Genomic DNA, 8,491 nt, shown 5'->3' on the forward strand with positions numbered 1-8,491 from the left:
AAGCTGGCAGTGTTTTTGGTAGTATAACATTCTTCTCAAAAAACTTTTGGGTCTCACATGTATGTCTAGGGGATCCCTGCCGTCAGACAAGAGGGTTCTTCGCATATATTTATTGGATCACATCATCTGTATTCCTGGATTCTGCTGAGAGGGTTGATTGGATCCATTACTTACACATATAAAGTCTTCCGCAAAAGGTGTCCAGCTATACTCTTGGCTCTTTTCCCAGAACACGCTTAAAATCTTTTGCAAGCTAAATAGGCTGAGAATTTTCCAAATCATCAAGTGCCAGTTCCTTTTTATTTAACAATTCCTTCTTCAATGTAACTCTTCCTCTCACCTTTTACTATAAACAGCAAGGAGAAACACTTGGCTTGGAAAGCTGCTCAGCTAAATATGCAAGTTCATTGCTTATAAGTTCCACTTTCCACCCAACAAAATAATTCAGCCCATTTTTCCCCCATCTTATAATAAGGATCGCCTGTCCTATATTTTCCAATAATATGTTCCTCATTTCTGAAATCTCACCGGAAGCACCTTTAATCTCCATATTTCCACCAACAATGTCTTCAAGATTATCCAGGATTTTTCTGTCATGTGCCTCAGAATTATTCCATTCTCTACCCATTGTCCAATTCCAAAGCTATTTCCACATTCTTAGGTATTTGTTACTGCAGCACCCCATTCTGGATACCAAAATCTATGTTAGTTTTCTAGGCTGCCATAACAAAGTGCCACAAACTTGATATCTTAAAAGAATAGAAATTAACTCTCTCACAGTTCTGGAGGCCAAGAATAAAAATCAAGGTACCAGAAGGGCCATGCTCCCTCTAAAGGTTCTAGAGGAGAGCCCCTCCTGCCCCTTCCAGCTTCTGGTGGCTCTGAGGTTTCCTTGACTTGTGGCAGCATAACTCAAATATCTGCCTCCATTTTCACCTGGTTTTCCTCCCTCTGTCTTCTCTTCTGTTTTTTATAAGGAAACTCATTATTAGACTTAGGGTCCACCTTAATCCAGGTTGATATAATCTATCTTAATTACATCCACAAAGACCCTTCAGATCAGTACCTCTTGGGCAGCATCTATGTTGCTGATATTAGCAGCTAAGAACCAGGAATTTTCTTGGGTAAGAACATTCCAGAGGTCACGAGGAGCTTGGTACTGGGCCTGAAACCCATAGAAGGCCCAAATGCAATATTTCTCTGCCTACTTCATGCCTATTATACGTCTTCATCACTATCAGTTGGGCTCACTACCTACAGGCAGTCAACAGGAGTTTTCATCCTGTTGTCCTTTGTGCAAGGTAACTCTGTTCTTTGCACCAGCTGAAATGAAAGCACCTGTCACTTTCTGAGTAGTATTTACTGTCTTTATACCCAGAGAGACACTCCAAGACACAGACTGTCAGACACGAGCATGTGAGTGCTGAGATCTTGGTAAAAGAACTTTAGATGCCAGTTATTTAGAGCCATATTTGCCCCATATTAATCATGCCAGGCTCCCCTAATGTCTCACACCTCCATTTGTAATCCCTGCCACTCCATCCTGTTCCCAAAAGTACACACCCACTCAATCAAAATTGGGCAGGTTTTAGGTCACAAGAAATGAATCAGCGTAGAACAGGCAAAGGCACCCCTTGGTGCCCGGCCTGGTGTCTGCCATTGCCAGCTCTGATGGTTTTGTGTTAGTAAGAACGTGATCAGATGTTTATATTCTAGTCACCCAATGGAGCTTTAGATTGAGGATTAAAATCACAACCCCATATCTTCTTCTTTTGTTACCACAGTTTTTATCTTTTATGCTATCCATTCCTTTTATGCCAGCAAAGGTATCTTGCTTTAAGAGATACCAACTGCCCTCCTAGATCATCTTTGGGGTGTTCTCTTGGCCAATATTATCCTCCAGGATAGAAACTGAAATTTCTAGGATAGAAATTGATTTACTAATTCTATCAATGAGGGTGTTATTCTCAACGTGTTTTAAGCACAAGTTTGTTTTGAAAATGCAAAGTGAGGAACACCAGGTGAAAGAAACTATACTCAAATAAATTAAGCCGTGTAAGAATACACAGTAAGCAAATACCCACAGACTTCAAATATCTGCCAGCAAACTCAATTCACAGCACGTGTTAGGACCAACACCCACCCAAATATGGTGTTAAAAGTTTCTGTCCTATTCAGATAATTTTCTTTCCATCATTTGGTATCTTTACTATGTTGAGTCTTCTGATTAATGAGCACAGTATGTCTCCCCATTTATTTAGATCATTCTGATTTCTTTTATGAGTATTTCATAATTTTCAGCATACAAACCCTGCACATGTTTTGTTAAATTTACGCCTAAGTATTTCAGTTTTTAAAAATTGTGGTAAAATTTATATGACATAAAAATTTATCATTTTAATGATTGTTTTTTTCTGGTGAGGAAGATTGTCCCTGAGCTAACATCTGTGCCAGTCTTCCTCTATTTTGTATGTTGGATGCTGCCACAGCATGGCTTGATGAGCAGTGTATAGGTCAGTGCCCTGGATCTGAACTCATGAACCCTGGGCTGCCAAAGCAGAGCACACTGAACTTAACCACTATGCCATGGGGCTGGCACCATTTTAACCATTTTTAAGTGTACAGTTCAGTGGCATTAAGGACATTCACGTTGTGCAACCATCACTGTCTTCCAGTCCCAAAACTTTTTCATCTATCCAAACTGAAACTCCTTACACATTAAATAATAACTCTCCATTCTCCTCTCCCCTCATACCCTGGCAATCACCATTCTGATTTCTGTCTCTATGGATCCGACCACTCTAGAGATCTCATAACTTGAATCATACAATATTTGTCTTTTTGTGACAGGCTTATTTCACTCAGAATGATGTCTTTGAGTTTCATGCATGTTATAGCATGTCTCACAATATCCTCCCATTTTAAGGATGAATGATATCCCATTGAATGTATATACCACATTTTGTTTATCCATTTATCTGTCAAAGAGACATTTTGGTTTCTTCCACTTTTTGGCTATTGTGACTTATAATGCTATGAACATGGGTGTAAAAATATCTGATAGAGTCCTTGCTATCAGTTCTTTTGGGTATATGCCCAGAAGTAGAATTGATGTATCACATGATAACTCTATGTTTAATTTTTTGACGAGTTGCCAGACTGTTTTGCACAACAGCTGCACCATTTTACATTCTCATTGGCAATGTACTAGGTTTTCAATTTGTCAACATCCTTTCCAACACTTGCTGTTTCCTGTTTTTTGTTTCTTTGTTTTTGCAAGAAAGTAAATTACTATTTTATTTTATTCTATTAAATTTTATTGCAGTAACATTGGTTTATAACATTATATAAATTTCAAGTGTACATTCAAGTGCATCATTATATTTCAATTTCTGTGTACATTACATCATGTTCACTACCCAAAGACTAAGTGCAATCCATCACCACACATGTGTGCCTAATCACCCCTTTCACTCTCCACCTTCCCCCCTTCCCCTCTGGTAACCACCAATCCAATCTCTATCTCTATGTGTTTGTTGTTGTTTTCATCTTCTATTTATAAGTAAGATCATATGGTATTTGACTTTCTCCCTCTGACTTATTTCACTTAGCATAATACCCTCAAGGTCCATCCATGTTGTCACAAATGACAAGATTTCATCCTTTTCATGGCTGAGTAATGTTCCATTGTGTATATATACCACAACTTGTTCATCCATTCATCCCTTGATGGACACCTAGATTGCTTCCAAGTCTTGTCTATTGTGAAAAATGCTGCAATGAACATAGGGGTGCATATATCTTTATGCATTTATGTTTTCACATTCTTTGGATAAATCCCCAGCAGTGGAATAGCTGCATCATATGATAATTCTATTCTTAATTTTTTGAGGAATCTCCACAATGTTTTATATAGTGCTGCACCAGTTTGCATTCCCACCAGCAGTGTGTGAGAGTTCTCTTTTCTCCACATCTTCTCCAACACTTGTTATTTCCTGTGCTGTTAATTATAGCCATTCCGATGGGCATGAGCTGATATGCATTGTAGTTTTGATATGCATTACTCTGATAATTAGTGATGTTGAACATCTTTATATGTGCCTGTTGGCCATCTGTATATCTTCTTTGGAGAAATGTCTGTTCAGACCCTTCGCCCATTTTTTAATTGGGTTGTTATTTTCTTTGTTTTTGACATGTATGAGTTTTTATGTATTTTGAATATTAACCCCTTATCAGCTATATGGTTTGCAAATATCTTCTCCCAGCTGTTAGGTTGTCTTTTTTGTTGTTGATGGTTTCCTTTGCTGTGCAGAAGCTTTTTAGCTTGATGTAGTCCCATTTGTTTATTTTTTCTATTACTTCCCTTGCCCAGTCAGACATAGGACATGAAAATATGCTGCTGAGACCAATGTCAAAAAGAGTACTGACTATGTCTTACTCTAGAAGATTCATGGTTGTAGGTCTTACATTCAAGTTTTTAATCCATTTCGAGTTAATTTTTGTGTACGGTGTAAGATAATTGTCTACTTTCATTCTTTTCGTGTGGCTGTTCAGTTTCCCAACACCATTTATTGAAGAGACTTTCCTTTCTCCATTGTATGTTCTTGGCTCTGTTGTTGAAAATTAGCTGTCCATAGATTCATGGGTTTATTTCTGGGCTCTTGGTTCTGTTCCATTGATCTATGAGTCTGTTTTTGTGCCAGTACCATGGTTTTGGTTACTATGACTTTGTAGTATATTTTGAAATCAGGGAGTGTGATACCTCCAGCTTTGTTCTTTTTTCTCAGGAATCCTTTGGTTATTCGGGGTCTTTTGCTGTTCCATATAAATTATAATGTTCTTTGTTCTATTTCTGTGAAAAATGTTGTTGAAACTTTGATAGGGATTGCATTGACTCCGTAGATTGTTTTGGCAAGTATGGACATTTTAACTATGTTAATTCTTCCAATCCAAGAGCATGGAATATCTTTCCATTTCTTTCTGTCTTCTCCAATTTCTTTCAGCAATGTTTTATACTTTTCAATGTACAGATCTTTCATCTCTTTGGTTAAATTTATTCCCAGGTATTTTATTCTTTTTGTTGAAATCGTAAATGGGATTGTGTTCTTAATTTCTCTTTCTGCTACTTCGTTGTTAGTGTATAGAAACACAACTGATTTTTGTATGTTGATTTGGTATCCTGCAACTTCACCATATTTATTTATTATTTCTAAAATATTTTTGGTGGATTCTTTAGGGTTTTCTATCTTTAAAATCATCTCATCTGCAAATAGTGACAGTTTCACTTCCTCCTTTCCAATTTGGATCCCTTTTATTTCTTTCTCTTGTGTGATTGCTCTGGTAGGACTTCTAACATTATGGTAAATGAGTGTCTGGTTCCTGTTCTTAGAAGGATGGCTTTCAGTTTTTCTCTGTCGAGAATGATATTAGCTGTGGGTTTGTCATATATGGCCTTTATTATGTTGAGGTACTTTCCTTCTATACACATTTTATTTAGAGATTTTATCATAAATGGATGCTGTATCTTGTGAAATACTTTCTCTGCATCTATTGAGATGATCATGTGATTTTTATTCTTCATTTTGTTAATGCGGTGTATCACGTTGATTGATTTGTGAATGTTGAATTATCCCTGCATCCCTGGAATGAATCCAACTTGATCTTCGAGTGTGATATTTTTAATATATTCTTCTATTCGATTTGCTAGTATTTTGTTGAGGATTTTTGCATTGATGCTCAACAGTGGTATTGGCCTGTAATTTTCTTTTTTTGTGTTATCCTTGTCTGGTTTTGATATCAGGATAATGTTGGCTTTGTAGAATGAGTTAGGAAGCATCCCCTCCTCTTCAATATTTTGGAAGAGTTTGAAAAGGATAGGTATTAAGTCTTCTTTGAATGTTTGGTAGAATTCACCAGGTAGGCCGTCTTGTCCTGGAGTTTTATTTTTGGGGAGGTTTTTGATTGCTGTTTTGATCTCCTTACTGGTGATTGGTCTATTCAAATTCTGTATTTTTTCTTGATTGAGTTTTGGAAGGTTGTATCATACTAAGAATTGATCCATTTCTTGTAGATTACCCAGTTTGTTGGTGTATAGCTTTTCGTGGTGTTCTCTAATAATCTTTTGTATTTCTAAGGTGTCCATTGTAATTTCTCATCTTTCATTTCTGATTTTATTTATTTGAGCCCTCTCCTTTTTTTTCTTGGTGAGTTTAGCTAAAGATTTGTCACTTTTGTTTATCTTTTCAAAGAATCAGCTCTTGGTTTCATTGATTTTTTTCTATTATATTTTTAGTCTCTATTTGATTTATTTCTGCTCTGATTTTTATTATTTCCTTCCTTATACTGAGTTTGGCTTTGTTTCTTCTTCTTTTTCCAGTTCCTTTAGTTGTACTGTTAGATTGTTTATTTGAGATATTTCTTCTTTGTTCTGGTAGGTCTGTATTGCTATAAACTTCCCTCTTAGGACCACTTTTGCTGTATCCCACAAATTTTGGCATGTCATATTTTCACTTTAATTTGTCTCCAGGTGTTTTTTGATTTCTCCTTTGATTTATTTGTTGACCTAATGGTTGTTCAGCAGCATTTTGTTTAATCTCCACATATTTGTGTCTTTTCTGACTTTCTTCCTGTAGTTGATTTCTAGTTTCATATGATTGTGGTCAGAAAAGACGCTTGGTGTTATTTCATTCTTCTTCAATTTATTGAGACTTGTTTTGTGGCCTAATACATGATCAGTCTTGGAGAATGCTCCATGTGCATTTGAAAAGAATGTGTATTCTGCAGTTTTTGGAAGAACTGTTCTGTATATATCTACTAAAGTCCATCTGGTCTAATGTGGCATTGAAGGCCAATGTTTCCTTATTGATCTTCTGTTTGGATGCTCCATCCATTGGTGTAAGTGGAGTGTTAGTCCTCTGCTATTATTGTGTTACTATCTATTTCTCCTTTTATGTCTGTTAATAATTGCTTTATATATTTAGGTGCTTCTCTGTTGGGTACGTAGATATTTGCAAGTATTATATCCTCTTGTTGGGTTGTGCCCTTTATCATTATGTAGTGCCCTTCTTTCTCTCTTGTTACAGTTTTTGTTTTACAGTCTATTTTGTCTGGTATAAGTATTGCTACCCCAGCTTTCTTTTCATTACCATTTGCGTGGAGTATCTTCTTCCATCCCTTCACTTTCTGTTAGTGAGTTTCTAGGTCTTAAGTGTGTCTCTTATACACAACATGTATATGAGTCTTGTGTTTTTAGCCAATTAGCCACCCTATGCCTTTTGATTGGAGCATTTAGTCCATCTACATTCAAAGTAGCTATTGATAAAAATGCACTTACTACCATTTTGTTACTTTTTGCTGGGTGTTTTAGTAGTTCTTCTTTGTTTCTTTCTTCTTCTCTTAGTCTCTTCCCTTGTGGTTTGTTGGCTTTCTTTAATATTATATTTGGGTTCCTTTCTCTTATTTTTTGTGTATTTATTATAGATTTCTGAGTTATGATTACCATGAGGTTCATACATAGTAACCTACGTATATAGCAATCTATATTCAGTTGATGGTCTCCTTGGTTTGTCCTCTTGCTAAAAGCTGTACTCTTTGACTCCTGTCCTCCCACATTTTGTTTTTGATATCCCATCTAAACCTCTTTTTTGTATGTGTATATCTCTTACCCTTTTAACAAGGAAATAGATAATTTTAGTACTTCTGTGTTTTGACCTTCATATTAGCTTCACAGGTGGTTGATCTGCTACCTTTAGTGTGTATTTGCCTTTACCAGGGATTTTATTGTTTGTTGGTTGTTTTTTGGGGGGATAATTTTCTTATTCTTCTTTGTGGTCTTCTCTTTTCCTCTTAAATAAGTCCCTTTAGCATTTCTTGTAAGGCTGATTTCTCGTTGGTAAACTCCTTTGGTTTTTGCTTGTCTTGGAAACTCTTCCTCTCCTTTGATTTTAAATGATAACCTTGCCATGTAGAGCATTCTTGGCTGTAGATTTTTTCCTTTAAGCACTTTAAATAAATCGTGCTACTCTCTTCTAGCCTGTAGGGTTTCAGTTGAGAAATCTGCTGATAGCTTTATGGGCTTTCCTTTGTATGTCACTTGTTTCCTTTCTCCTGAAGCTTTTAGGATTCTCTCTTTCTCTTTAATTTTTGACATTTTAATTATAATGTGTCTTTGTGTGGGCCTCTTTGAGTTTATCTTCTTTGGTGCTCTCCATGCTTCCTGTACCTGTGTGTCTGTTTCCTTCCTTAGGTTAGGAAAGTTTTCAGCTATTATTTCTTCAAATAGATTCTCTGCCCCTTTGTCTCTCTTCTCCTTCTTAGACAACTATAATACAAATGTTACTGTACTTGATGTTGTCCTAGAGTTCCCTTAGACTGTCCTCATTGTTTGTAATTCTTTGTTCTTTTATCTGTTCAGCTTGGAAGATTTGCTCTAGTCTGTTGTCCAGCTCGCTGATCCATTCTTCTGTATCATCTACTCTGCTATTGAGTCCCT

Source organism: Equus asinus, chromosome X, assembly GCF_041296235.1.
Source record: "Equus asinus isolate D_3611 breed Donkey chromosome X, EquAss-T2T_v2, whole genome shotgun sequence".
Taxonomy (NCBI): domain Eukaryota; kingdom Metazoa; phylum Chordata; class Mammalia; order Perissodactyla; family Equidae; genus Equus; species Equus asinus.